At 48.4% G+C, this 25,195-nt stretch overlaps 1 protein-coding gene and 1 long non-coding RNA gene across 2 annotated transcripts in view; one reads left to right on the top strand and one right to left on the bottom strand.

The window, feature by feature from the left end:
• Nucleotides 1-25,195, bottom strand: part of LOC138100521 (serine/threonine-protein kinase PAK 3-like) — a 64,919-nt gene that overhangs the window by 14,079 nt on the left and 25,645 nt on the right. The gene's annotated exons all lie outside the window — the stretch shown is intronic.
• LOC138100524 (uncharacterized) lies at nucleotides 14,369-15,924 on the top strand. The gene is made up of 3 exons (XR_011146836.1): nucleotides 14,369-14,895; nucleotides 15,190-15,303; nucleotides 15,682-15,924. It is a non-coding gene; the product is annotated as an uncharacterized lncRNA (long non-coding RNA).

The raw sequence follows: 25,195 nt of genomic DNA, 5'->3' as shown, positions 1-25,195 counted from the left end.
TGGACAAACAGGAAACACGTCAAAAACAGTTTAAACTGCATCTTTCTGATTTGTATCAGTCTCTGTATCAAATCTCGGTGATTTTGGGAGCAGAAGCTTTCTTCACCCTGGAGTAGTGGATCCACGGTCCCTTGCCAGCAACCTTGACCCCAGTAAAAGTGGTCAGCAAAACTTGGAATGGTCCCTTCCACTTGGCTTGCAAGGGGTCGCTGTCCCACCCCTTGATGTAGACTCAGTCTCCAGGCTGGAATGGATGAGCAGCTGTGTCCAATCCTATTGGTTTGGATAACACGACGAATCTCTGGAGCTTCTGCAAAGTGGAACTCAGAGCCATTAAACACTTTTGCAAATCATTTTTACTTCTCATATGAATTTCCCCTGGGATATGTGGAACCTGCTATGGTCTGCCATATAATATTTCATAGGGACTGATGTTGTCCCTTCTCCTTGGCTGTATGCGGACTCTCAGCAAGGCTACAGGCAGGGCTTGAACCCACGTCATGGATGTCTCTTGACAAATCTTGCAAATCTGGGTTTAGAGGGTCCCATTTCTACACACATAGCTACTCTCTCTGGGTGGTCCCTGTACTTCCCAATTGAGTTTTTCCACTGCTGTCATTCTCCATGCAGATGACCTGGACATGTGCACCTAAGGATCCTTAAAATAAATCCCAAGGTAAAATCCCTTTTCCCCTTCTAACCGTGTTTGACTCTTGATTTTAAGACCAGGAAAAGGCATCACCCTGAGCGTAGAACTGTAACCAGGAGCCACCCGGGGAGGAGAAATCCACCCCCATCCCACCGGAAGCTCTTTAGGGAGCGCTCCAAGTGTCCCTCTGAAGGTCATCCTGGAGAGCAGCAGCAACCAGGGATCCTGAGCCAGCTGCGCTGCCTTTGGCAGCACTTTGGCAAAAGGTCTGGAGCCAGGGCGAGGGAACAGTGACTGTAACTGCTGCAGGGCAGGGATGAGGGAAGGGCCATTGACCCAAGTGCTGAAATGCTCCAAAATCCAGAAGGATGCTGGACAACTGGGAAGCAACAAGTTCTCACAAGCGCTGAAATGATGGAAGCCCTTTTTGTGAAGTTCCCTGAAGGAACTCGCAGGGGAAACGCTGCTGTAATAAGTAGGACCAGAAGGCAAAAATGTAGCACTGCTAGGAGATGGTCTATAAGCCCCACAGGCTATGGCTTAGGAAAAGATCAAGTAGAAATTTGACATATTCTATTTATTATATCTATTAAAATATATTGTATATCATACTATATAGGATAAATTGAAGAGATGATAAATTAATATGTATTATTTGATACATGTTGAGAAATATTTTCATTTCATGTAGATTTGAAATATTCTTCCAACTTGGGAGAGTGAAGATGTACTGCTGTCCAAAGCCTTCTGCCCACACAGCCATCAGCCCACGGGTGTGTCCGTGCACACCCACCCACCGTCCTTGCTCTTCTCGGCATCTCTGGGCTGCTGTTTGCACACAATTAGGGTGAATTCAACTCGACAGACCTACCAGTGGGGTACCCAGCTTGGCATGAACGCTGATGGGGCAAGGCACAACACACAGCTCTCAAATCACTTACATTATCACACGTGCTTTCTTTCCTGCTGGGGACTGAGGAACTCTTAAAAGCACCAAAGATACAGAAAAGAGGTGCAAAGAATTGGCATCATGCTACTGCTGGTATCCTCAGGTAGGAAAACCTGTTAGGGTTTTAAGGTTGCAACTTTCCAAAAACTAGGAAAGCTGCTCAGCATCAGCACCCCCATTGTAAATGGTTTTATTGACTTGGCAAAACTGGAACGTTACCTTTGGACTCCATCCTTGGTTAAAATCACCTGCCTTGACCTGCAGACTAAAGCACCACCCGCAGCAGAAGCTACGTCAGTCACTTCTCTCAAAAAGATGTCTTAAATTTGCAAGGAGAAAGGAAAACACGTCAGAATCTATGGATTAATGACAAGACTCGGAGAAATAGTCCAAAGAAGAACTCGGAAGAACTACTGGGAGAAAGAGCTCCAAAGCAAAGGGCCGCAGCTTCTCTGGGACGCTCCTCGTGCTCCAAGGCAGCTGGGCTGCCCTGGCTGCCCAGGACGCTGCGCACCACGGGCCCCGCAGAGCTGCGCAGCAGGGAGGCAGCTTCGGGCACCTCAGCCCCTGGGCAGGAGCGGCCTCCTTGCTCTGCACGGCTGCCCGTGGGCAAACGCAGCGTGCCGGCCTTCTGCTCTTGGCCCCAGCCCGGCCTGGCAGGGCTAATCCCGTTCCCTGTCTGCAACCTGCTAAAGAGGGACTTGTTCCTTTCCAGCCCTCCAGGGCATTCATTTGCACCACAAAACACGGAAGGACTGAGGCCTCAGCAACAGGCCCTGAGCCAAAGTTGCCCTCTAGATGACCCTTCTGACCAAATGTTCTACGGGTCTGCTCCTTAACCAGGCATTACCATCAATGGGATCTGTGCAGCCCTTCATTGGTGGAACGTGTCTTTACCTTTCAGTATTTAGAATGCGGACAAGACCACGTGTGGCCCTGTTTGGGGTGTAGGATCCAAGACAACTCCCTCGGTTCCTCCTCCAGCCATGGCTGGGCTTTGGAAGGAAACAGTAGAATGAAATCAGATGTCCCTGCAATACAAGTTCTGTCAGACTGGTTGTTCAGCACTATCAAAGCCAGGCTACTGCTGCCTAGGCAACAAGATAATGCTTGAGCTCTGCAAAAAGCTGTAGCTATGCAGAAAGAAGTAGTTCCTTTGTAACAGGGTATGTGAATGAAGCCCTTTTTAGAAACCAGCACATTTAGCAGGACAGGCTAACTGCAAAAGCTAACCACTGGCTATTTGAGCCGGCAATCTTAGAGAGCACGTGCAGGAAGCAGGGGTGAGAAGTTCAGGAAGACTTAGGAGCCTTCATCAGAAATGACCACCAGGAGGCTGACGACCACCGCGTGCAGAGACTGTGCATGTGCTCCAAGGGCTGACATAAACGTGTGATTAGAAAATGTCTTGCAATATGAAGGTTAGGAAAGTATAATGTGCACATTAAGGAAAAAAAGTATAAAATCTACTACTGTGTGAAGAATAGAGTGAGTTTGTGGTGGAGTTACTCCCCTCCCTCCCTCCCTCCTGGTGTCCAATAAACAAATACCTGCTCTATAGGCCTTATACTACGGAGGACTGCTCTCTTGCCCAGGTTTTGGGCATCAGACTTTAAAAACTGTTGTTGATTTCAGACCAGAGGAAGAGAACAACTCCACAGTTTTTTCCCAGCTCCTTCAAATGGTGTTATAAAATTCTTGTCTCTTCCCTTATTCTTTCACGTTCAGACAAAGATTTACTAGAAAACTACCAATTTACCCCAGCAAGCACATTCCCTTTTCCACTGCTTAAGTCAGGACAGTTATTGCTCTCCACAGGGTTCATAACTAGAATCAGACTGGCCATGTGGCACAAAGCTGGGCCTGTGGGAGAGCCCAGCAAGCACAGACCCCTGCTTTTCATGCTAAGATGGCTCATGCTCCTCCTTTCTCAAAGCATTTCCACCTCTTTCTCCTTGTAATGGTATATCCTATTGTTTGTCCAGCACAAATACAGTTCAGATCGAAATCTCAGAATGAAACAATCAGCCTTGCATTCTAGTTTGCCTACAACAGACATCTTTGATTGCAATTTCCATCATCTGCTGTGCTGCCTGCAAAAAATAAATTTACATTCTGTCATCAAAATAATTTTGTCCGATAAACTTGTCTAATTCTTAAACAATGCCATTGCTTTGACCTTAACAGGGGTTAATTTTGTGTGTTGGCTTCACAGAAGCACACAGTCCTCAGCTGGTGCCAGCGAGTGCTGAGTGTGCCTCAGCACTCAGCACTCTGAATGTGTGGAGTTTGATTGCTGGAGTGCAGTGTTTTAGCAAACATCCCCAAGGCCCGTATCTGTTCCCATAAACAGCAGGAGCTCAGAGGAGATGGCTTGTGCTCCTTTTCACCCGCTGCTCATCTCCACACACCGAAATACCTGAGAATCATGGCTGTATTTGTCGGCAGACAAGGAGCTGTTATTTGGCCCGGTCAGAAGGGACTGTAATACCATAAAAAGAAGTGATGTTTCCAGGAAACATCACTTAAGAGTAAGGGTCAAATTCTCCCGACACTAAAATGTCCTTCTTATTTATTCAGTGATAATTGAATCTTGCTACCTAGAACGTATAGTTTTCTTTCACATTCAAAAAGAGGTCTAAACTGTCTTGTGTCAAAGGAGTGACATTATGGGAACAAGTTTCTCCACCTACTTTTTATTTCGTTTGGTGGGGGATTGGTGTTTGGGGGGGTTTTTTTGTTAGTTTAGTTCAGTTTAGTTCAGATTAGTTCTGAGTTGGGGATTTTTGTGGAGTTTTTTTGGTTGGTTGGTTAGTTTGGTTTGGTTGGGTTTGCCTGTTGATGGTTTTAGCCTGAGACCTACAGCATACAGAAAGGTAAAATCCCTGGCAGGTGCACACCTGGAAAGCAGTTGGGTGCATAAGCAGGCAGACTTATATCCCTAGCTTTAATAGAGTAAACCCTGCTTTGTTTCTTCATTTCTTCACTTGAGCCTTTTGCAAATATTTGCATTTTCTTGATCCTAAATACTGACAACGGATGCTTTAATTTCTTTCTTTTCTTTTACTTTGGCTTAGGTGTCGAATGTCTTCAAGTTCTTCTGGTAAGAAGACATTCTTTACTGAAGGACACGGCAAACATATGAGGTGAGTTTTGAGTCTATGAGATGTCCAACTTCCCAGTACTTCCCCTGACATGAGCTGCAAGATGCAGGTGGCCAAGTTGATATTCCTGGAGAAGAAGAGGGAGATATTTCTTCCATTGCTTGGCAAGAAGCTTTTCCAGCAAGCAGAAGGATGCTGGAGGGTACCTGAACCCCAGGAGCCCTGCAGAATTTGTCTGCCTCTCTCAGCTTGTGTGTCACTGATAAACACACAGGCCCACAGCCACACATCTGGATGAGGAAGAGTCCATACCATTTAAAGTCCAACAGCAGTATTCCAAAATCACTTCTGAGCTACCTTAGCCAGTGACTAAACTACCTGTGACAGAAGCCAGAACGAGATGCAATTATTACTGAAAACTCCCCTTAATCCCAGTTTTGTTCCTTTGCCACAGCCCTCACCAGAGTATTTCACCATGACCTTTAGTCCTCCTGGAGCTACTCAGGTAACAAATGCCATTTCCCCTCGGCACAGTCACAGCCAGCCTGAACAGGCACAGACGATGAGAATTTCTTCCACCTGAGGTACCTGCGCTCTTAAACGTCCCTGGAGCACTTCCACTAGCTCAGCTCACTTGAGGGAGGAGAACCATCCTGGCAGACCTGAGCAGCATATCCAGGAGACAGGGAGACCCAAACCAGGGCATCACAGCTTCAGGTTTAACAAGACTTGTGCAGACATCACACAAAACAGTTCATGCAGATATTCAGTGGAGGCTGCAGAATGTACAGAGAGATTTTAGTCGGGGGGAGCAGCACTAGAACAACCTGAGATGGTGTTTGCAGACAAACAAACCCAAGGGAGCAAACAGAAAGAGGCAGAAGCTGCTTGTGAAGTTCAGCAAAGAACCATTTCAGACCAAGTTCATCCCAAAACGGAGGTGCAGTTTCAGGGCAGTTACCATGAAGTTTTGCTTTGTGGTTCTGTTTTTCTGTAGAAAAGACTTTATGTTCTCTCTTCTTACCCTCTAAAGTCCAGGGACTAAGGTGGCCCCCTCAGTGCTGGTGAGCAGGTTTCAAAACCTGTGTTTTGAATTCACTGGACTCAAAAGCGTGGATGCTCTGTACCTGCTGTTGCAGTAAGATTCCCTTTGCCTGGTGGGATTCTACCTCCTATGCCAATATTTTTAGTTATGTCAAACTTGGGGTCTAGGTGTTCCTATACTGGGTTAAAACCACATCTGTAAGGAGGAAGAAAGTGATGAAGATTCTCTTCCCCATTCTGTAGCCAAGGAACCCAAGAAATACATGCTAAATTCAATGACTTATTACTTGTTTGCCAGGAATTTCTCACTTTTATCAGCAATGTAAGTCCAAATACAGACTCCAGGTAAATTGGTCAGAAAAATGTACATTTCTTTCTTCAGCTTCTACTCTTCATGCTGCTGTGGTTAGACCAAGTAACCTACAACACTGGCAGGAACAGCCTTTGCCACAAGTACAGTATAGAAGTAAACAGCAAAGGATGGGTTCAGGACCAGCAGTTAGTTCCCAGAAGATCAGGAACAGCTTGGGTGCTGCATGCCCACCATGTCTGCATCACCTTAAGGGACATTGCTATGGCAGGTGTTGGAGGAAAAACTGTCTGAGCATCTGAGATGGAAAGGTGAAGGCAGTGACACAGCTGTGGGCCAATCAGAAAGTGAAAATTGTGTCTTCCTACGCCGCAAGGAGATCTTACATGCTAGCAGAAGAGCACAAAGGACAGTTTCACCTGAAACACACACTAATGTATTGCAGATATACTGAAAATATTTATAATTTCTAACAGCTTCTAAAATAAGTCAGTATAGACTGTTTTAACGTTGCCCCTGTTGCACGTAATACCAAGAGACTAGTGAAAAAATATATTTACATAAGGCATATTTCGCTTTCAGAACTGACTGCTCTTTAACTTGGAACTGGTAAGTATTCACCAGTAGGAAAAACATTAAAACTGCATTTTCAAAGTGGTAAAAATTGGGATTCAAAAGCTACAGTGCCATGTAGGGGAAAAGGAAAGATATGGAACAGTAATAATACTTAAAGTCATCAGGCCTGTACATTGAGTGATGTTCTCTACAAATTACTTTTAAAGGGGAAAGGAGTAATTTTAAGAGAAAAATCTTAATCTAAAACCACACACCACAGTTTTAAGGATTTTTCTTTCCTAAAACTTAACAACCTTTTCTGTTGTTAATTATTAAACCAATTTTTGGCCCAAACACTGAAATGTAATATCCATCATTTGTCTTGTGGTGTTTGTAACTGACATTAAATTCTACCAGTAGGTAGAAAATTGGGAATGAGTCATGCTGCCAGACACAAGATAAGCACACTTCTTTTCAAGTTTCAGTAGCCTTAAAACACAGCTAAGGGTAACTTCTCATTCTTAGCCACAGAGTACTGTGGAAAAGTCAATGCAACCATAACCATACTTCAGGGGTGACTAAACATTCCAGTGGACAATCCGCTTTTCAGCCACCTGCTTCCTCATCTCCAGTAGGGCACCGGTCCAGTGATCGTGTGTTTCTCATAACTCACAGAGAGTACAGAGGAGATCTTCAAAACGAGACTTTTCTGGATGAAGCAGCACATAGACAAATGTGTGGGAAATAAGGGCCATGAAACATGAAGAAAGATGTCCCTTCTCTTCTGAACTCCTGTCTTCTCCTTTTTGCCTATTCATTAGAAATGTTGTTGCAATTCGGTCGCTGGGATAATTTTTACAAGAGTTGTTACACTGTGTTTAAAGAAAGACAAACCCCATCCCACTGAGGTGCATCATTCGGAATTCAGGTACTGTTTTAAGCTGTTTAAGATGAATTGGGAAGAGATTTTCTGGGTAGTGGGTTTCCATTTTTCTGAGAAAGCCAGCACACACAGGAAGAGATGACAGGGCATCTTTAAACCACTCAGTGCAAAAGACTATTCCAGAATGTGGTGAGACCAACAATCCTTGTGTCACCCATAGGGCAGGGACCAAAGTGACAGGGCAGGGCTCCTCACAAAGGGACCTGGAAGGAGGGCAAGAGAAGGCAGTGTTAGCTGGAACTCAAGACAAGCTGGATGTACGGAGAACATCCCCTCTGTGTGTGTGGGATGAGCTTATGCCACAGCACCAAACATACTCACATGAGCCCGCAGGGTTAAATGATGTAGAGACATTAAAAAAAAAAAAAAAAAAAAAAAAGCACGAATTAAAGAGATGGAAGAATTAGGTCTATTTTTTCCTGCTATGAACAGAAAAATCTTTCCAGTTCAAGAGAGAATTTAAAAGAACAAGTGACACTAAGCACAGAGGATTGGAAGATCACCTTTGTTAGTCTCCATTGAAAAGACTTGGCTGCAGGAGGGATTTTGCATTGGAACTCTCCCCAGACTGGGGAAAAAAAAAGAAGAGAAGAAATGATTCCTGAGGAAAGAAAAAGGCACAATCTCTTGGAGAGACATCAGCGGGAGTTCACTACAACTCTAGGTCATTAATCCCTTGGGGAAAGCAACATCCATCCACGGCGCACGATTTAAGCTTTGATGGCAACGCTGACAAAACTGCTGCCCCTTCCTGTTGCTGCTTCTGACTCCAAAGAATGAGAAATGGGCCAAATCTGCCCAAGACAGGCAGAGCCAGTGAGAAAGAGCCAGCCAGTTAGCTGGAAAAGAGGCAAAAAGCAAGTCCTCAAGTCTCTCCTTTTCATCATTTCCCCTGGTCTTGTTGGACCAGTCTGCTTTGAAGTAGGCAACTCTGGTAGCAACCCCAAGCAAAAGAGTGAAGCTACTCAGTGGAAGATCTTTTTCCTCCCTCCCTTCAGCCATGCAGAACACAGAGAGATGTGGCTGCCACTTGACACATAGGAACAGTTTCCCATGGGATTCCTCAGTTTGGACCCTTTCTGAAACTGGCTGCGCTTGCCTTGGTGGTTTGGGGTCGTGCTGCGAGCCAAAGGCAGAGGGACGATTCCACGCAGAGAAGGAAAGGCTTTGCCCCGCTCCGGTCCGTGCCGCGCCCGGGCAGCGCCCCGGGAGCCGCCCCGCCCGCGCTGTGCCCGCAGCCCCGGCTTTGTGCCGCTCGCTCCCGCGCGGGGCCGAGCGCAGCGCCCCCCTCAGGCCGCGCGCCGCCGGTGCAGCTGCGGCCGTTGCGGCGCCAGTGGGCGACAGGCGCGATGGCCGAGCTGCCGCTGCCCGCCGGGCTCAATGCCAGCACCTTCCCCGCCAAGCTGTGGCGCCTGGCGAACAGCCCCCGCGTCCGCTCCGTGCGCTGGGACACCCAGGGCCAGGGGGTGCTCATCGACCGCGCCCTCTTTGAGCAGGAGCTGCTCAGCCCGGCCGGCGCCGACGGGGCGGGCGGAGAGGGAGGGGCGGCGCTGCCGGACTCCTTCAAAGCCACGCACTTCGGCAGCGTCGTCCGGCAGCTCAATCTCTACGGCTTCCAGAAGGTGCTGGGTTGGTTTGGCGCGGCTGTGCCGGGCGATGCCGGGGCCGCCGTGCACTTCAAGAATCCCAACTTCCGCCGCGACCGCCCCGACCTCCTCCTGCGCATCAAGCGCCTGACCAGGGCCAACAGGCAGCGGCTGGCAGCCGGGCTGGAGGTGCGCAGCCGCCAGCCCAGCCGCTTCCAGCAGCTCAACACGGAGCGGCCGCTGCTGCACTTCCCCGCCGGGCACCCCCCCGGCGCCGGTGAGACGGGGTGGGAGCTGCGGGCGTGAGGCTGGCGGGGGCTTTGGCCGCGGGCCCTGCCCGTGCTGGGGCCGCTCAGCGCGGCTGCCCCGGGCGGCACAGGGGCTGTCCTTGGGCAAGGCAGCTGCGCCGGCAGGGCCCGGGAGCGGTGCCGGCTGTGCCGCGCTGCCGGGGGCTGCGGGACGGTCCCGCCGGGGCTGCGCTCGCCACAGCCCGGCCCGCTGGGCCTGCAGCCGGCCCAGCCCTGAGCCGTGGCTGGCTCTGCTCCTGGCCCGGCCCTGGGGTTGCTTGGGGAGCTCTCCGTGCGGGTGTGTAAGCCGAGGGCCCGGCTGTGGTCCCGCCCAGCTGGAGGGAGCCTCCTGTCCCTTTGGAGCAGAGGGAAAAGACCCGGCAGTTGGGTTTCTGGCAGCTGCCTCCTGCCAAGGATTTGCAGCGGGACGGTTTTCCCAGACGGTTGAATGAGTAGGGGAGAGCTAAGTAGACAAGGAATTGGTTGTTGAATAGCCCGGGAGTATGTTTTTTTTTTTTTTTTTCTTCTTTGTAATCCTGCTTGGGAGGATGGGAGCTTTTCTCTTCCCTGATAGAAGTACAGTTGCTGCCAAGGGAAACATACCTGAGAACCAATACTGACCTAGTCTTCCCTTTGCCTCCTTTCCTCTTCCCTGCCTCCTACACAGCTCCCTCATCCCAGCACCTCGGTGCTGTCTCACCTGAGGGTTTAGAGCTGCCTCCCGGACCTCCCAGGACAAGTCCAGGTGCTCAGGAGTCTGACGCTTCCCCACCAGCTCCCAAGAGAATGTTTACCACCTCTGGACTTCCTGGGGTCTCATCTGAGGAACCAGGCACATGCAAATTTCCACTCAAGCGTGAGCTCGTCATTCCACTGGTTCGCATGGACCTTAAACGCCACCCTGAGCTCATGGTTCCACTGGTGCCTGTAGACCATCCGAGAACTTCCGTGGCCCTTCCGCAGAAGCGCAGCTGCACATCTTCAGAGCAGCACACCCCAGCCTACAGCCCATCAGGTAGGGAGACAGCTTGTCCCCTTGCTTTTCAAACAGGTCCTGGAAAGTGACCATTTGAAGTCTTTTTGCACAGTGTTCTGTCATGGGTAGATCTTAAGTGAGAATCAGGTAGAAAGTGTCAAGTGTATGGGGAAGCAGGACCATGAAAACAAAACCAATCTCTGTCTGCTTTTCCTGTCCTTCCTCCAGATTTGGAGGCTGTTCTGGCCATTTTCCAGACAGCCTCTCTGTAGGGATGAAAGGGAGAGGCAGAAAACATTGGTCCACAACCAGTCAGTGTCAGGTGAACTCCCATCTCTCTTGGAATGAAGCCCAACTAGGATGCTGACAGGATATTGCAGAGCTTAAAGGTTGTCTCTCCTGCAAAGAAGGCTATTAAATTTCAGTGAGCTCTGTGTGTCCCCAGAACTGCTGCAGCTGCAGAATACAGCCTCACCCACAAGGTTGCTTTTTACAATACAATCAGAGTTGAATTTTAGCATGTGTGTCTGCAGATCTGGGCTCTTCCTGGGTGAATCCACTTTCTGTGGTCTGTTGGGATGAGAAACTCAGAAGCAGCCACATCTAAAAGCTGCTGGGGAGATAGAAAAGGCTGAGATTACAAAGTCTTTGTGTGTAGATCAGTTTTACAATCCATCCTTTAATATACATACCCATCAATTAGAGGAAACACTGTTTGAGAGGAAGAAATCAGTCTTCCAATCCCCTGGGAAGTTGGAATACATCTCTGGAATTGAGTTTCTGTGTGCTTCCTGTGATGTTTGCTGCAAGGCAGCAATAGAGCTCTGTGTCCCAAAGCCACATTCTGGAGCCTGACCAATGTGTTTGGATTCCTGCAGCCACGCCAGGCAGTTCAGCCCCCAGTGCTCCAGCTGGCAGTGCTGGTTGGGCAGCGTGGACGGCCTCCAGCTGGGCTTGGAATAGTCCTGGGGAAGAGGAATTGGCACCCCTGGATCTAGACCTTGTTCTTGAGACACTGGAGGAGATGCTGTCACCATCCCTGCCTGAAAGGTCTCCCTTTGCTCAGGTAACTCCATTGGGTGGGAGTGAAAGGGGCTGGGCTGAGAGCTGTGGATGTTGTTGCATGGCTGAGAAGCAAAGGCTTCTTGGATTAAGCTTTGAATGGAGAGGGAAGGATTTGCTTGGTCAAGCAAGATTTCCAAAAGAAGAGGGAATGAAAAGTCTCCCCCCTTAGGGAGGATGAGAGGTTTGAGCCGGTGGTGGCCAGGTTTGGGTGCTCCTTTTGCTGGGGAGAATCCCTGGTGCAGGGGCCTTTGTGGTGATGCTCTGTAGGTTCTAAGAGGCTCTGTGTGATGGGAAAGAAGAGAAGAGTGTGGGGAGAATTGCCACTGAAGGCAAAGTGTCCCATGCAGGGAGGGGCAGGCGAGAGGTGCCTCTGTTAGAGCAGCAGACGTGGGCTCTGCCTGTTTTGGGTGGGAAGGCCAAGGCAAAGCAAGGGCTGGGCTGCAGCTGCTGCTGCTGCTGTGTGAGCCGTGCCGAGCGTGCAGGCGCTGCCAGAGCCCTGTTTGGGGATGGGCTGGAGCTGCAGCTTTCTTGTCCTCTCAGTAGCCTGGTGCCTCCATTCCTGTTTCTATCTGGCAAATCCTCAGCTGGGCAAACTTGCCAGCCTTGCTCTCCGTGTTCCAGAGCTCAGGCACCTTCCTCTTGGGCATCTCTGTGGGAAGAGATGTGTGTTCCTATCCAGACCCTGCAAAGCTGCAGCCTGGATGAGAGTGTTCTGCTGTTCTGCTCAGGGCTGTGGAGGGAGGAGCACATCCCTGTGCCAGGAGCTGGCAGAACTCCTTCCTTAGTGCCCACTTCATGTGTTCAGTGTGAGCCCCACATTCAACTTTGTCAGCTTTGGCAGCTTTTGGACTGTGTTTGAGAAGTCAGTCTTCTCCACTGTTGAAGGCCTTTGGGGCCCAGACTTCTTTGTTAGGAACAAGGGATGGAAGTGTGTGAGCAGTGGAGCTTTTAGGGGGCAGAAGTGTTGGTTTTGAGGCCCCATGACTTGTGTGATTGGTGAGCAGGACAATGATGATGCTGGACATGAACGGGTTAAGGACTCCTTTAAGCCCAGGGGCTTCTTCTGTGTGGAAGAGCAATTCAGTCAGGGACCATGAGTCCTTGTGTTTGACAGATTCCCTCTTTGGATTAGGAATCCCCTTCCTGTTAACTCTTGCCTCTTCCCAGATGTGCCTGGAGTGTTCAGTTCCTGTGTTGGCACAGGCCTTTTTGCATATTATTATACAACTTTGCCAAAGAATTTCTCTGTTTTGTTTAATATGCAGACCCACTGCCTGCTGCAGATTTATTAGCCAGAAAGGGCAGAGTCAAGGTGGTGAGTGGGATTTTTTGGGATCCCCAGTATCTCATTGCCAAGTGTGATGACCTTTCGTCTTCTGTAAACTCAGACACAGCAGTTTTCAAAAGCATTTTCTTCTTCAAGAGAAGAAAATGTGGCAGGCTCTGATCTATTGTGTCCCTGCAGAAAACAGTGAGTGATATTTGGGTTTCTTTCTTTCTGGTTTTCAGGACAATCGTAGTGTTGCCCCTGAGTCTTCAGGAGGGGAGGCCGGGAACAGGGCTGCAGCAGAGGGAGCTTTGCCTGGCGCCATGAGCTGCAGAAAGAGGTCCCTGGAGCCCGAGGAGCCTGGTAAGGAGAGAGCCCACACTGCTTTAGAGAGCTCTGAGGCAGCTGCTCTGAGCCTGCCTCTGGCAGGAAGGGAGATGAGAAGAGTTGAGCTCTTGTCTGCAGGGTTGGTGCTTCCTGGTGCCTTTAGGTCAAATCCTGCCCTGGCACAGCCTCCCCGAGCCCTGCCCTCCACGCTTCTCCAGAGGCACTGACACCGAGTGCTGTGCTGTGGCCAGAGAGCCATGAATAACCCTGACCCTGTGGGAGTTGTGTCACCAACCCAGGTGTCCCAGTTTGGAGCTGAAGTCTGTGGATGAGTTTGCTGCAGGGTGACAGTGCTCTGGAGGCAACACTGAGTGACTCCTGATGTAAGAGAGCAAAACCCCAGCAAAAAGTCAATGTAGAAGTCTGAGCTTTTTGTCTCAGAACATTAAATCAATGTATGACCAATCTGCTGGTAGGCCTAGTGAGACACATTAAAAATACAAGCAGCAGAAGCTCTGAGGCCAAGCAAATGATAAAACACAAGGATTTATGATTTGGAAAGGAAAAACTTACCCCAAATTAGCGAGAACTAATAGGAGAGAGAGAGCACCTTGGATTTGCATTCTTGAGCAAGGCTGGTGCAGCCTGCAGGCCTCATGGGGAGATCTTTCCCTCCCAGTTCTTCCTGCCAGAGCTGATGGTCGAGTTGAAGCCGCTGTTGCTCACTGCAGAGGGCAGTTTGTAGGTCCCAGGTAATGGAGCTGGTTCGTAACTCAGCTCACAGCACCCTTCAGCTTCAGCCATTTCAGTGAGGACTGAGGTGTCTGTGTCAGCACAGAGGAGGAACAAGGCTGGGCTTCTGTGTGGGAGCTGGGACTGTCTGTGCTTCAAGCTCTCGTGGGTGCCATTTGCACTGCGGGTGCTGAGACTTTATCGGGAGACTTCAAACCTTCAGAGGTTTTGAAAACTTGGAATGCTTCCTGTTCTTTAAAGAGCAGGCTTCAAATTCCCAAGGGAGAGTCTGCCTTTCAGGTCACCTTCTACAGTCTTTGATAGAAAGGCAATTACTTCCAAAAGGAGAGATGCCTGAAGGCCAATATTGACTCAGTGTTCCTTTTGCTTCCCAGATATCCATCTGATCTACCTCTCCAGGAGGGCTGCCTTGCGTGGGAGGAAGGGACCGAGGGAGAGCCTGTGACCATCAGGCAGGTGGAATCCCTCTGTTTATAGATAGATTTATAGATGTCTATAGTTTTATTTATATATCCATATAGTTATTTATAGTATTTATACTATACTTATTAGTTACATATAGTATTTATAGATTTATAGAGTTGTGTTTATAGGTGAATGTATTTATAGATCTGTGTAGTTAAATTTATATATATAGTTATAGATGTGATGTAATTATATTTATACATAGGCAGTTAAAGTTATAGATTTGCAGATTTATATATGTGTAGAGAAAAATATTTATATATCTAAGTTATATTTGTAAATGTACACAGTTATACCATAAGAGGTATTTGGATGTTTAGATACATAGATTGATGTTTATATAGGCCTAGGCTGCATTCTAAGCTCTTTCTGCCCTCAGCCACCTTTTTAATCTCTTGTTTTCCCCTGTGCCCCCTCGGTCCCCTCTTCCTGTGCTGGCTCCGAGCTGGCGGCCGGGCCGGGCGCAGCAGCAGCTGCAGCCCCGGTGTCCCTGGAGCGGTGGGAGCTGCCGGTGGCCGCAGGCACTGTGCCCTGAGGAGCTGCTGGAGGACGGTGAGCCAGAGGGGGCTGAGGGCGCTGAGGAGGCAGCGACACTGAAAGGACGGTGACCTTGAGGTGCTGGTGGGACTGGGGGGTTTGGGGGAGCAGAGGGCGAAGTGGCACTGAGGTAACAGGGAAGTGGCACAGGCTGAGGGGGGTGGCAGGTCTAAGGGGACAGGATGGATCTGAAGGGACTGAGGGGCGTGAGAGGACTGTGGGCGTCTGAAGAAACTGAAGGCGGCTGTGCGTTTGCCGAGGGCATGGCAGGGCTGAGGGGATGGAGGGGGCCAGCAGGGAGCACAGAGGGATCTGGGACTGTGGGTCTGCCAAGCCATGGAACCAATTCCAGAGTCTCCACTTTTGCCACAGCTGCCCTGAAGACCTTGAGAACATCCAGAGACTGATGAGAACCAGCAGGGAGAAGCTGAAGGCCGCCAGCAAGAGCAGCGAATATGAACCTGCTGCTGCCGCCCGAGAGCCTGGGTGAGGCCCCAGGGCCGGTGAGGCAGGGTGGGCGTGAGGCTGGCGGGGGCTTTGGCCGCGGGCACTGGCCGGCTGGGCAGGAGCGGGCCCTGCCCGTGCTGGGGCCGCTCAGCGCGGCTGCCCTGGGCGGCACAGGGGCTGTCCTTGGGCAAGGCAGCTGCACCGGCAGGGCCCGGGAGCGGTGCCGGCTGTGCCGCGCTGCCGGGGGCTGCGGGACGGTCCCGCCGGGGCTGCGCTCGCCACAGCCCGGCCCGCTGGGCCTGGTTTTTCTTTCTAAGCCTCCTGGGGAGGCTCTGAGATTTCTCTTCTCTGATGGAAGTGCAGCTGCTGCCAAGGGAAACGTCCCGATCCTGACTCAGTGTTCCCTTTGCTTCCCAGATATCCCATCTCTGTCCCTGTCCAGGAGAGCTGCTCTGCACGGGAGGAAGAGACCGAGGGAGAGGCTTTGAAAATGGGGCGGCTGGAATCCCTCTGCTTGTATTTCTGTTTAAAGATGTATGGACTTGCTCATAAGATAGTGATAATTACATGGATATTTATATGTAGGTTGCTATTTGTATAGGTATATTTCTATATGTATGTTGTTATATTTATGGATGTATGCTGTACATATATATATACATATATGTTTGTAATTATATATATGTGTATCTATCTATCTAAGTATATATGTATGTTGTTATGTCTGTGTTAAGTTCTGTTTCCTATGTATACTGTTTTCTAGGTATCTATTTCTATTGATGTAGTTCTAGGCATATGGCTACTTAAATAAGTATAGTGGTATTTGGTTAGGTATATATGTCTATTTTTATATTTTTATATGTATATTGATCTAGTTCTATGTATAACTATATTTACATATGTGTTGAGATGTACAGCTATATATTGGTATTGATTCAGTTGTATGGATATGGAGATTGGTATGGTTGCCTAGAGATAGGTTTGTTGTATGTATGTATTTATAGATATAGTATGTAATATCTAATATTTCATCTATATCTGTATCTTGTGGTGGTTATAAATGTCTTTATTTCTATTTAAATATGTGTGAAGTTGTATAGTTGTAGAATGCTGTATATTGAGTTCTTGGCATAGGGCTATTTAGAGAAGGATAGTGATATTTTTGTACTGATATATGGGCTGTACGGTTGTAGTAGTATGCAATAAATTAAGTTGTTAACCTTCAGTTGATCTTTGTGTATAGTGAGTTGTTGTAGAGGTTGGCAATAAATTAATTTTTGTTAACGGAAGTGGGTATTTGTATAGTTTTACATTGCATTGTTGTAGAAGTCTAATAAATTACTTTTTTGAACTTGAAGTTAGATCTGTATAGTTATATATTGTCAGCGCGGGTGTAGCAATTTGTAATAAATGACATTTGTCAACTGAGATGAGTGTCCTGTGATTTGTGCTCTCCAAAGCAAGGGGCAGATGTAGACGTGAGGACGCTGGAGGATTTTGGCCATGAAAATCCCCAGCCGTGCCCAGCAGATCCCCCAGCTGCAGCCAGGCTGGGCAAGGGAACGGCACATTTGGGCTGGCAGCAGAGCCACACGTTGGCTACAGACTCGCTGCAGAGGCCTGCTGAGAAAGCGGGGCTCCCCTGAGCGTAGAACTGCAGCCAGGAGCCAGCCGGGGAGGAGAAATCGTGCACAATGAAAACAAGAAAGAAAATGTGGCAAAACAGATGTGGTGATACTGTGGGAGCTTGATTAGATGCCCTAAATCACCACTGTCTAGGCATGTATTCAGCAACAATAATGTGTATAAAATCCCTTCCAGGAAAGATAGGATTGCACTTTCCCCTTCATTTACCTTGCTGTTTAAGTGGAAGATGTCCTTGTTACTTGAGAATTTTTGCCCTTCAGCACCTCCCTCCCTCCCATTAAATAAAAGATTATGTACTGCAACGTGTCACCATAAATGAAAACAGCCCTGGCCTCGTGACAGGGTTTGCAAAGTCTTCCCTCCTCCTGCCCCTTCCTGTCCAAACTCTACCTGAGGTGAGTGAGGGCTCCAGGAATTCAGCAGGGTGCAGTACCACCACAGGTGGGAAGGTTTTGCAAAGCTTCCTAAGTATCAGGAAACTCTGGCTTTGCCAGTCTTCCCCTGGAGTATTGTTCTGCTCGTGAATGATCTGGGAGGACGCTGTGCCTCCAGCTCACTCAAGTAAAGTTTGTTTTCTTCATGGCTTGAATAGAGGAAAATGAAAATTGTAATTTTTAAAGTGAAATTTGGGCTTTGGTGCAGCTGAGTTTGCTTCATGATTTGCTGTGGAAAGTAGGGTAAAAGCTTTAAATTCCCAACAGAAGCTGACACCTGGCCCACACAGAGAGTTGAATGAGGCCCAGGTGTGCTTGCTGCACACTGGTCCAAGGGAGAAGTTGGAAAAAAATGCCCTTGTATTGCAGATTGAGCCTCTGTGTACTGTTGTCGGAAGGGCTGTCTGTGGTAAAACGTGGTAATCCAGCCAGAAACTGTGGATATGTGAGCTCTAACAGCAACCTGCTTCTCCAGAGCGAGGGACAGGGCCGGCCCCAAAGCCTGAAAGGTGTTCTGGGTACTGGCGGAGGTACTGGAAGGCCAGGCTGTCCTTGTGCAGGGATGGCCTTCAAAGGGGCCTTCACACCTTGTGCTGCTGGCAAAGGGCAGCTGGTGGCCTTCCAGAGAAGGCTGCTTTTGTCCAGTTCTTTGAAGTGTTCCAGCCAGCATCAATTCCTGCTGCTCACACCAGCCCCTTTCCAAGCAGGAGGAACTCTGTGTAGGCAGCCTGACAGCGTAGTGGCAGGAGAATAAAATACTCAGCTGAGTGTTATCAGCTCTCTGTCAGAAGCTGCATCCGCAGTGCCTTATCTCTTCCAGTTGTCTCAGACGTGGAGGAAGTAGCGGTAAATCACTGATCCTGGAAAGGAAAGCGGAAGGAACAAAGGCAGTAGCTGGTCCCTGGGGCCTTGGGAGCAGTGAGAGCCATCCAAAATAGGACCATTGCTGGGTTGTGGAGATGAGAGTGACCAACCCAGCAATCCTCTGCATGAGACTGGAGCCATCTGTGAATAGGAGCATGGAAATCTGACCTTGAAAAACAGAAAAGGTGTCCTTGGGTATTTGCCAAAGCTTGGATGTGGTCTGAGCCACCTGGGCTAGTGGAATGTGTCCCTGCCCATGGCAGAGGGGCTGGATCTAGAGTGTCTTTAAGGTCCCTTCCAACTCAAGCCCTTCTCTGAGTCTGTGAATTATAAACCCATAATGACAAAGAGAACACAACAAATCTGGGTTCCCTGCTACGTTATTGGAGGTTGCTGTAGTCACTTGTGTCACCTGGAGACTGGTTTGTATTTGGAGAGATTTTCATGGTCCTACAGTATCTATGTGTGACTTTCCCCGGTTCAGAGTGACACCAGATGCCAGAACAGGCTATGTGCAAGCACAGAATTGGTTAAGCTGCCTGTGAACCTGATGGGAGAAGCGTGTTTGTGTTATTGCAGTGTTTACCCTGTACAGGTGATATTTGGTTTTCATTCTGAACATGCAATGTTCATGCACAATGCTTATATATGCATAAATACTGGCTTTAAATCCCAATTCCCTCTTCACACAAGGATGTGCAATCCATCAGAAATATTTAACGAGGAGCCATATTAGCTTTGGGCTTGATGGTATGGCTTGTTCAAAGTGTGTGATGAGCAATGGTAGCCCTAACAAATACCACTCTTGTTAATTTGGGTTTATCCTTGATCAACCCTCTTGCACAGAAATCACTTACTTACAGCAGAGACTAAATGAAATTCCTTAATACAGATGAGAATTGTGCAATCCAGGCAGATTAAAGGGGGAGTGTTCTGTCACTGTGAAAAGGCAATCTAGATAACCTGTTTGCTGTACGTCCTGGAGAAGGCTTTGCACTTAAGAATGAAAAGGAAAAACCCATTTCTCTTTAAGATGTATCTTGAAAGAGCTTTTTGTATGACCAGAAGCAGCTACACTGATATTGACCTGCACAATTCTAAAGGCACAACAACCACTTACATAACTTAACCTGGCCACGATTTTTAGCTGCAATTGCAAAATCTCAGAAAATATGTTTCTATAGTGTAAACAATGAAGGAGAGCAGAAATACCAACATTTCTCATTGGCCTTTTGGGTTGGAAAGACCATTGAAATGTATGCTCCCTTAGCTGTCAGCTGTCAGCCTAAACTCTGCTGTGCAAACCTTAGGTCTATGTTGGACATTATGTACTTCTTTAGCTTAGGTGGAAACCTGGTATAAAACCCTCCAGGCATCACGCTGATTTAGAGTGACAGAACTTCACTCTTCCAGCACCGAATTTACTTTATTTGACTTGCTCCTTCAAGTCATTTCCACGCCTCGCTCTCTGGATGTGTTCCAGCTCTCACTGGCTGGGGGGAATCGCTAGGTCCTGCCAGGACTCCAGCACTCAGCATCCTCGGCCACCACCAGCAAGTGCTGGCCGCTCAGAAACTTGCAGCTCTGATTTCCTCTAAAGACAGCCCCAACCACAACTGCCACTTACCGGCTCAGGACGTTCAGGTTCACGTCTGATGCCAGCTGGAGATTTCCGGACATTTGTCACCCATTTGGCCTCTTCTCCAGAAGCAGAGGGAGCCAGAGGAGAGCCTGAGGTTGGTTCTGGGCTCTGTGGACAGGCAGGAGTGTGAGGGACAGGAAGTTACCTGTCATTTCTAACCTTATCTCTATTCAGCTCTACAACCAGCTCTACTAAGGAGAAATCATAACCTTGCATAGCAATGGGATTCCAAGTGCCTGCAACTAAAGTAAAATGGACTAATTCAACAGTACTGCATATTGCTCTGAATTAGATATTGCAGCCTGGCTACTCTCAGCAAGCAACGTTCTCTCTGCAAAGCTGGGCTTTTAGTTCTGCGACAGCTCTGAAATGCAAAAGCAGCTATTACACAGCGATGCCTTTGCTATTGCTGCTGCAGACATGAACATGGATTTTCTTTCTGCCCACCCAGCTCAGCCTCCTTACTCTACTGCCACAGGCCAAGCTCACAGCTTGCTCCACAGTTCTTAAACACCAGGAACATCAAAGGTTCCTTTCACTCACCTCAGGATCAGCAGTGACGAATACATGGATCAAGTGACCTGCAGTGGGAAGGGAAAATGAACCAGATGCTGTGAAAAAACTGCCTGTGCTGGTTAATCCCGCAGAACAAGTCCACCCAAACAGAGAGGGTTTTCTTTTCACAACAGCCCTCCAGCAGACACAGTTCTTACACACAGCCAGCAAGAGAGCAGGACAATATTCTTGGTTGTGCGTAGGCTTTGGCCTCTTTTGCCAGTAAATGAATACAAACTTGATCACGAAAATGCAAATTGTTCTTTAACACCCAATATTTCTCTTCTGCCCAACATCTAAAGCTGCCTTTTTTATCCTCTCCTTCAGGTTCTTATTTTTAAAAAATAAGTTGCATGCACTAATTCTCATTAAGTTACTGAAAACCTTTTGCCCAGAAAACCTTCCCCCAAACCCCCCTGAGGTGTCATAGTTCTACTGGGAAACAGCCCAGGAGCAGCTCTGGGGTTCAAGAGCAGACACTCACTGTTTGGGAGTTTGCACTTCATTGCAAAAAGAATCACTATTTCAGCACTCATTAAAGGGTCGAGTTAGACAGTCAAATCTTTTAATGACAAAATTTAGAAAAAAAGAAGCTTTCCCTGAATTCCAGGCACAACTGCAGAGTTCTTTGAAGGCCTTCTGAGAACACCTCCCAGGCTGCCTTTTCAAAGTTGTCCTGCTTGACCCAGCCCCCTGAGGAAATGACAGACTCGGCTGCCACAGACTCTCCCGTGGAGGGAAGGGAACCCCTGCACGTTCCCTTGCAAATGCTGCCCGCACCTCCCTGGCTACAGACACCCTCTTTTGAGCTGAACGTGTTGACAGGAGCTTTACCAAAGCAGTGGCATCCTAATGGTCTTTTTGTTTCAAAATCAACTCAGTTACTAAGAAAGAGCAGGAAGGCCTACACAAGCCAGGTTGGGTTACACCCAGGGAAAACCTCTACTCACGTGTCAGGTTAGTCAGGTAATAGGCAGAATAACCAATGCCATACACAGTGCAAACTGCAGCAGCAAATGCCTCCATGATTTTAGCCCTGCTGTGCAAGTTTGCAGACTGTGCTCTAACACAAGAAAAAACAAGGCTCCTGTCAGAGTGCAGCTGCCCCCTGACAAGGCCTCAACCAGGAGGATGCTCCTGCTCTGAGCAAGCCCAAGAGCTGCTCTGACACTGAGACCTTCTGTGCACCAAGGCAACCTTCTGATGACAGCACCACAACGTGGCAACCATGCCCTGACATCACAAAGCAGCTGCTCTGCGTTGGTCTGGGGATTGATGCAAAGCAACCCAAGCTTCCCCGCAGCAAACACAATAGCCTGGGAAGTTCTCCTCTGTCACAAAGCAGCACAAAGTCCCCTCGTGGGCCAAACCCTGTTGTTCAAGGGCTCCAAGAGTAACTCAAAGATTGCCCCAAGCACCTACAGCCTGTACCCCAAGTGAACACTGAGATGGGACCAAAGCAAAGGAAACTAGACCAAGAAAATGGCCCAAAGCATTGCACAGATCCAGGAGAGAAGGCACTAATTGCATGACAGCTGTAATAATTCCTAACAAATCTCCCCACACATTTGCACTTTTATTGGACACGCCCTGGTCCCCTCTGTAGGTACGTCTCTGCCTCTGCCTTTCGTCCTCTTTGGAAGCAGTCGAACGGGCAGGATTTGCTCACCCGCAGGAGCTGCTCCAAGCTGGGAATGCAACTGGCAGTGCTGATTTCCAGAGGCTTCTGGCTCCCGGCTGAAGCCAAGGCCAGGAGCGGGTTGAAAGGTGCTGGAGCTGCTGCTGCTCTGTGCCAGAGAGCCCCGGCTGGGAGGGCACGGTGCCCACTGCGCCGTGGGCTCTCTCTCTCCTGCCAGAGCTGGGCGCACCTGGGAAGGAGTGATGATGACTTGTGGGAAAACCAAGGGCTTTGTGGGGGCTGCATTTCTCTGCACACACCCAGGCCACCTGGGGCACAGAGCTTTGGCCCCCAGAACAGGTCAGCTAGAGGAAAACTGTAGGAACCCAGGTTGCTGAGAGGATTTCTCTGCCTGTTTTGAAGGGTTCTTACCCCCCTGAACAACAGTGCTTTAGCTTCAAACCTTGGAAAAAATTACCAACAGTCAGACAACAACTAGAAAATACAGTGGTGTGAATTATCTGATAGACTTCTATGTAAGTTTGTCACAGGGTGAAAAATTTAGAGGTTTTGGGCTTCTCTTTGTAGTACATAGAAAAGAGTAAAAAATATCAAAATGGAGGATTGTTGTTGTTCTCTAAACCTTCTTCTCCTTCTTCTACTACTCCATGTTCTGCAGTAAAAGTAGTTTGGATTGATTGGATAGAAAATTCCGCAGTTCCTAGTCGTGTTTCTGAATCATTGGTAGGAAAGTGAAAATCATGTACCTTTTTAGTAACTATTGGTTAAAATATCTTTAAAAAGCTGTGTAAATCTTGATGATTGGACTCACTCCTACTTTTCTTCTTTCTGTGCTGTACCTGGGTCACCCTAGTGGCTCTGTTCCTCTGATAAGACTTAATAAACAACTATCTGGAAGCACTGAAACTAAAGGAGACATCTCGGTTTATCTCTCAAACTCCTTGCAAGGACTTTCGGTAAATTCTCTCCCATCCGGAGGGACTACATTAACGGCACGGTAAAGTGTCAGAAAACAACTTAATGGAAATGGTTTCATTTTGATTTTTCTTTACTGTTCAGTAAAAATGGCCAAAATGAGAGGTTACCAAGCAGGGCTCCATCCCCTCTGCCAGCTCAGCGTTCGAAAGGAAGCATTACTTGATTTTGGCACTGGGTGCATGGGGAATCACTTCTCTAACACATGCACACCCAGCAATTTCACCTGCTAGTTTGTATCCATGGAACTAAGATATTGTGATTTAGTTTTGATTCAGCTAATTCTGTTTTGTCTCAACCCTGGCTGTCAGAGGCATGCTGAGGGAGGAAGTGCACGTGTGCCGCTTGCAGGAGGCAGCCAGGAGATGGGGGAAGCCTTGTCTCTGGGGAGACTCTGCCTGTCAACACCTCACATGGGACAGGCAGTCAGTAGGTGACACTGTACACGCCAGAGAGGCTTCTCAAGTCAGATGGTGAAAGGTCTCCACCAATGGATGGCAGAGAAAACTTGGAGTGGACAATGCTCCCCTGTCAGCGAGCAGACTTTGGCAGGGGACAGGGGATATAAACTCTAACTTTATATAACTCTAACTTCTATAGGCTCTATCATGAGCTTTAGGGCTCGCTGCTGCTCGCTGCTATTTGTTCACTGGCTCACTCGCTCCCTCCCTGGACCTGCCCCAGCCTGCCTTTTGGCTCTGCTGCCCTGTTACAAAGAACCCAGATCCAATATGGAAATGAGTTATTGAAATTTATTGAGAACTCAATAAAAATGGCAGAGCAAAAGGGGACAGCACTGGGAGCGTGGCTGGGTGCCAGAGGCTCACCCACAACATGGTAGTCCTGCCTTTTATACCCTTGTGATTGCATCAGCCTGATGCATATTTATTCACAGCTTTGCATAGTCTCGCCCCCTGGTCAGTCATTTGGGAGCCTGCGCTTTTCTGTTGCTGTGGCCTTCAGGGTCCTCACTGGTTGGAGTCCTAGTCCTTTTATGGTGGTGCCTTCGAAGTCTGGCTGGCAACAGCGCAGCCCTTTGCAAACCCCAGAACTGCTATTACAACATACAGATATACAGCCCTGCAAAACCAACCTCCACAACAAGACCACCCCAGCAACACTAAACATTTCAACATATCCTATCACCTTGATATTTTCCCTGGGAAAATATCATAATATTCAGCATCACAACTCATAATATAACTCATAAGATGACCCATAATTCATACAACATACGGCAAAAGCCACCTCTCAATAAGTCATTTATAACATGCCCTCATTGGCTCATTTGCCTTCGCGCCTGTCCTGCCTCCCTGTGTCCCTGACCGCCGCCTTGCTGCTTCGCCCCCACGTCCCTGCCTGAGCTACCCACGTTCAACCCTGCTGCTCCGATCCAGCCATCACTGCAATCTTTGTCGCGAACTGTGCAGGGTCCTGGACCTCCTGTTTGATTTTGCACTCACTGCGTGTGAGTCTACTCCCATCACCACGGGAGCGGCGCCTGTGAAGCTGTGCCTCTCCGAGAGCTGCGCAGGCTCGTTAGCAGGCAGCCCATCAACCCCCCAGTCGCGTGGACGTCGACGGCACTCCCTGATCTGCTGGTGGTAACGCCCTCTTTTGCTCTCTGTCTCCCCTCTCTCTCTTCCTTCCCTGCCCATTCCTTTTCCATTTTCCTTCCTTCTTTTCTGTCTTTTCCAGTCTCCTTTCGTTTGGGTGATTCCTTTTTTGTGTTGTTCTTTTTATTACTAATAAACAGGTCTCAGTTACAAGGTTTGCCTCATTTGGCTTAATTTTATTCTTGACCATCTAATTCTAAAAGAACTCCTCACAGTTTCCCTCAGTGGAACGGGACAGACATACTCATTACTTTGCTGAAACTTACAGGCTAAACATTCCCCCAAATTCTTTGACATTTTTAGATCACTTCTCAGAATTTACTGACATGAGAGTAGGGGTGTCTTGGTGGTCTCTACTGGTTTTTGCAGCAGGTTCAGGAGAAGACCCATGCACAAAAAAACATAAGACACAACTGGGGTTGCAAAGCAAATTTATTTTATTAGATGCAGCAGCAAATGAAACATAGCGACCCCTGGATTCCCAAAAAGCTGCTGAGCAGGACAAGGAGATGGAGCATGGTGGTCAGAGGGAGTGGCAGGTAGGCAGTGCACCTTCAGG

The sequence above is a fragment of the Aphelocoma coerulescens genome, unplaced genomic scaffold, assembly GCF_041296385.1.
Source record: "Aphelocoma coerulescens isolate FSJ_1873_10779 unplaced genomic scaffold, UR_Acoe_1.0 HiC_scaffold_100, whole genome shotgun sequence".
NCBI lineage: Eukaryota > Metazoa > Chordata > Aves > Passeriformes > Corvidae > Aphelocoma > Aphelocoma coerulescens.
Note: the sequence above shows the minus strand (reverse complement) of the source record. Positions and strands in the feature narration are given on the sequence as shown.